The sequence below is a fragment of the Poecilia latipinna genome, unplaced genomic scaffold, assembly GCF_001443285.1.
Source record: "Poecilia latipinna isolate Pla-1442-1.1 unplaced genomic scaffold, P_latipinna-1.0 Scaffold2607, whole genome shotgun sequence".
In the NCBI taxonomy this organism is placed as follows: domain Eukaryota; kingdom Metazoa; phylum Chordata; class Actinopteri; order Cyprinodontiformes; family Poeciliidae; genus Poecilia; species Poecilia latipinna.
The window spans coordinates 64,141-69,726 of record NW_015115223.1 but is presented as its reverse complement, the minus strand read 5'-3'; positions in this window follow the sequence as shown (position 1 = coordinate 69,726).

Below are 5,586 nucleotides of genomic sequence, written 5' to 3'. Positions count from 1 at the left end.
TTGAGGCGGGGGGCCCGGGGATAGGAAAGGAAAAACAGGGAAAATTTCCCTTCCCCTAAAAAAAAAAAAAAAAAAAAAAAAAAAAAAAAAAAACAAACCTCTATGCCATTCCGTCAGCAGAACTCCAAATTATGTAAATGTGCTTTGCAAAAAAGCAGTAAAGGCGACACAAAAGAGAACTGCAGACAAACGCAGGAAGAACGGATTATACAAATATCAGTGCGAGAATTGGCATAAACGCGGATTAACTTCTGTCTGTTGGGGAAAAAAAGGAGAAGGCAATTTCCCTTAGTGTGCGCCTGTGCGTGAGCTCGAGCAGAACGCGCGCGAACGACTTCTTACGAGTGTGCTGAACTGAATTCTCACGCGCTTGTCTCACAGATGTTTTTTTTTCTTTCTTTCATTTTTTTTGAGGTTTTCTTTTAATGAATGCTTTTGTCTTTCTTAATGAGCCATAATGACGAATTAATGTAAAAATCCTTCACCATTTATGTTGCTTTAGTGGTTCTTGTCTTCAAAGTGCCACCTTTTTTATGGACTTGCGTTTGTAACTGATGTTTAATTGCGTATGCATTTATATTTTCATAAATAACTTGGCGTTTTCCACAGAAACAGCTCAAATCTAGGTGGCACCCTGGGCAGAATTTCTTTCATACCTCTTACATGGACTTTGCCTGACTATTGTAGTAAGTACATGATAGAAAATATTTTCCTTGACGATCAAAATAAAAGCACTTTCAATAAAATACTTTCTAAAAACTCTTTCCTCTCCTTTTGCTGTATTTATTTATTTTTATTGTAACTCAGTAAAGCTCCTGTGTACTAAGACGAGAGAAAAACAGTAAAATATACATTTTGTCCAAGTTTTGTGACCAATAATATATCCAAATGGCCAAATTGTTTTTTTTTTTTTTTATTATTATTTTCCTGTAAATTCTGATTGCCTTTTTTGAAGCCAGCTTTGTGAAGCAACATGTTAGGAAGGGGCGGTGTTGCTTTACTATATGTTCCATAAAGGGACGCAAAGTAAATCAGACCTTCTGGCCTAGCATCAGAAAAACATCATCAGACCACAGGAATAGTAAGATGGAAGATATTAGTGGCTTTGAAAGTCTATATTTTTAAAAACTAAAGTATATTTAAGACTAGTACCTTGACTGTATATCAGAGGTAAAGTTTTGCGTTGTCTGACCATGCTTCTACAGCTAAGTTCGGGATTTCAGGTTGGCTAAGTCAGCTAGCCAAATCAAGCACAGCAATACCATGGTCCTTGAATCAGATGTTGGTACTTGTAGCAGTGTGGGCAGGTGATAAGTTATGATGTAAAATGGAATTGGCATGTCCTTTTGATTTTGTAGACAAAAGCATAAAGCACAAATTTCCTGGTAGGTAGCTGTGCTGACTTAAAAACTGATAGAACTCAGTGGCTCAATAGATCATCACTCTCTCTAGAAGCATCACACTGAAGCAAATTTGGTTCTGTGCCTCTCCATTCTTTTCTTTTTTGAATGAAATGCTAAATTTACTTTTATTTGAGGCATTTAGTGTTATGAGCAACAATCCAGTCCTGTTGAACTGGCTTTGTTTAAAAATACGTCTTATCCATGTTGTTTGTGAAGCTTTTCTTCTCTACATGTTTTCCTACCACACATTTTTCAACTGACATCTGAGTTATCATTAGTAGAAGGTAATGATCAAAATGACATAAAGCTGCTTGAAAAATATCACTCTGTGTCATAAACATAATATAATTTGGGGGTTTCGCTTTTGGAATCAAACTACTAAAATAGACAAAACATCCAGACACTGCTAAATTATGCCATTTTTACGTATAGTACTTGTAAAACTGGTGTGTTTGTAATTTCCTGGCAGAATGTCTTGTGGCCCCTGGGCAAGGAAGAAGCTTAAGTAGGGCCAGAATCTCTGACCAGCCCCGTTTTCTCCTGTTGTAGAGGACTGTGTCTGCAGTATGCTGAATATACGTACCACATGGGTCGCTGTGCAGCGTACAGCTCTTCATTTGACTGCAGCTGTAATCTGGAACTATAGGAGCTCAGGAATGAGCTGCCATTTTCTAAATCATGTGGCCTCATTCTGAAAAAAAAAAATTACCTGTGTGTATGAATGTTTATACAACCCATATAAAAGTGCATTTGCAAGTCCCCAGGTGTGTACATTGCTTGTTCAACCCATGTATTCAAATCAATACAGACAAACTGTTATCTTTAAATCATTCTCACTGACAGGCAATTCATATTTCCTTCAGCTGATTGAAAAGGTGGATGCGCAATGTAGTTGAAGAACTTTCAGTTGGTTTAGCGATTATCTCACGGCTGCACTGACTGGTTGTAGGAGAGAAATTGACGAAACATTTCCAGAATGATTGCAAGGGTTGAGCACAGAAAAAAATGGGGGGGAAACTGAAGACTTTTCTTCTTTTTTTTTTTTTCTTTTCCTCATCTCAGTTTTTCTGGTTCTGCAACAAAGAGTGAGGCATCTTGTATACTTTTCTGTTTTGCGTGTTTTCTTCTGCCAGTTACTGCCAGGCGAAAGAATGGTGAGACATTTACCAGCCTACACTGCTCGACTATGTCACAAAGCCCTCTTACAGTCATATCTGCTGTCGCTTGTTAAAGGAGCTTTGACCCTGTGCTGACACTAGGCTTTATATTAGAAGAATGGCAGTCTTTGATTAGGTACCAATTCACTTCCATTTGTTGAGAAAAGGAATGTGAACCTTGTGTTTTTGACCCTTATTTTTGGCAGTTGGTCCTTTTTTATAGAGATTTTCTTCTTAATTTGATCAAAACCTTTTCCTTCCGGTTACAAAAGATAAAAAAAAAATATCCTGTTAACACCTCATGGCTGACAAGATGTTATTATTTAGAATGTGTGAAAAGCGTATTAAATATAAGCCTTTGGATTTTTGCTTTTCATTGCTGAACATTTGTCGAAGTCTCTTCTTTACAAGAGTGACAAAACTAAGGCAGACTGTAATTTATTGTGTTAGTCTTCTCTGGGGACTTCACTCTTCAGCCGGATAAAATGATTGAAAAAACAACTTTATGGATGAATAATCCACACAGGATTCAATGTGAGTGGTGAAAACCACAGGGTCCTCTGTAAATCCTCACTGACTCAAAAAAAAGATTGATGAATACCCAGTTTGATAGTCTGAAGGGCAGGGAAAGCGAACACGTTTCTGTCAATAACGTTTTCTTATGGGAGTTTGATTTAATTTGTAGGTATAATTTTAAGTTCAATACTATTAAATCACTGGTATCAATAATAACATCACAGGAGCTTTCAGCTTAGCTTCTTATAGCCATTATCCAACATCTTTTTTCTGGTTATAACAAAGTTCTCAATTTATTTCACTTGCTGATTAATTTATTAAGAGTTTATATTCCCCCTTTTACCACCGGTTTTGACACTTATTTAGGTTTGAGCTAGTTGTCTCAAATTAAATATGACATATTTTGACCCTTTGTTCTTAGAATAGATCACTGGTTCTACTTTAAGACACTGGTTATAAAAAGTTACCACCTCTAAATTTACAAAGTTTTCCAAACATAATCATTCTGACAAACATTTTCAAAAAGCAAAGGTTTCCTACCAACCTCCAACTGTATATGGAGTCCAAGTGTTTAAAATATTGTGAAACCTGCTGTATTAAACCAGATTAGGTTGAACCAGAGAAGGTTGAAATTCACTTTTTAAATCTTCTCTACTTAATCATGCCCTCAATTGTCGTTTGGTTCCATGATCCACTCCTCCTCCTGTTTTTATCCATCCAACTTTGCTGAAAAATAGGATCTTAAATAGTTCAAATGTGACACGTCACCTGACACGTCCTTGCTGATCAGCCATCGGAGATAATTTAAATTATTTACATTGCTGTAATTTGTTGCCTCTTTCCCTAACTTTTTGGGTTACACCGCTAATCATTCTCTCTTGCCTCTCTATCTCTTCTTTCTCCCTCCTGTGTGTCTTTTTCCTATCTTTCCAGAATAACGGTTTCTTCAATAAACTAGCTCATTTGTTGAAGCTCATTTTGCGCTATGGAGGACTGATCCTGCTAAAATTGGCAATAAAAATAAAATCTGTACATTTTTCCTAACATAGAGGTTGGATCTTTATTTTGACCAGCAGAAGAGAAGCTGACTCTAAATGACCACCAAACAGACTCCTTCTTCTGGCCAGACTTTTTTTGACAGTTTATCGCTTACAAACAGAGGGAGTAAAAACAAAAGAGTATATTGAAAGAAAAGTAAGAAAATTAATTGATGTATGATTAAAAAAAGCTTCTCTAGATTAAAAAATAAATAAATACAAACTATGTTAAAGAAAAGAAATTTGACAATGAATACAAATTTATTAATTAAATACAGGATTTTATAAAATGAGAAAAAAAATAATTAAAAAGGAAACTTAATTTGTAAAACAATAAAAATAAAAATGGAACATAAATAATCGTGATAAATTAATACTGTTAAATTAAAAACAAATATTATTTGACATCACACTGATAAAGTAAATTAGGAAAAAATATATATTTTGGATGGAATATTTACCACAATTTTAAAGCCATTTATCTATTTCTACATCTATTGTCAACTTTGGCAGGTTCAAACCTCCGTACATTGACTCTTCACACTCCATCTGCATGTCTTCAGTTGCTTTAAAGGTAACTTTTTCTTGCTGAATTGTCCTGAAGTTCCTTTTACACCACTACTCTGTGAGAGAGATGCACAGAGAAGTTTATATTTTGTAGAATCTCTCTTTTTTTTAAAGGAACAGCTTATTCAGTCATTGTTGTTTAAGCCTTGGATATATTCTGGTTCAGTTAGGAAGACAATTTTATTTGAGTTGCTTGTCTTTCTTTGATGCCGCCTGATCAGTGTCTGTTGGAGGTTCCAAGTATTTGAGTCATTATCTACCTCACTGCCATCACTTTTTATGGTGCTTTTCGGCAGCAGTCTCTCCTTCAGCTGATAAGCATAAAGGAGAGACATAGAGAGAGAATGCATGGTTTTGTGTTCCATGCAAAACCAGCAGCTTTTTTTTTTCTTTTTTTTAAGAGAGGCTAGACTGCTAGAAATGGTCTTCATTTTAATTTGTGGCACCGATGCAAACGTTTACGTTATTACACACTGTATGCAGGAATTTTCCACCTTACAAAAACTAGATTTCCAAGAATCAGTAATTTAATGTGCAATACCCCGAATCCTGTAGCAAATTTCAGGCCCTGTAAACATTTTTTGTTTGACGTCTGACAGTTGCGTCTGACTAACTCTTACATACATACTAGTTTTTAAGGGATTTCTGAGATCAGTGAACAATTAATATGTTGTGCTATGAATTAACTTTGAAATTACATTGCAAATGGTTTTTAGAAGAGATATATTTCTAATGAGGATCATCAAAGGCAGTCCAGGCATGAGTGGATTCCTATTTTATATACCAGAAAAAACCTGGATTTGTGTGTGCTACCGATTCATTTACTGCAATGTTGTGCTTAAACTTGTTTTACTTACTTGCAAAATGCTTTGTTTTAACACAGTTGTCCTATTTTTTTCTTTCCTC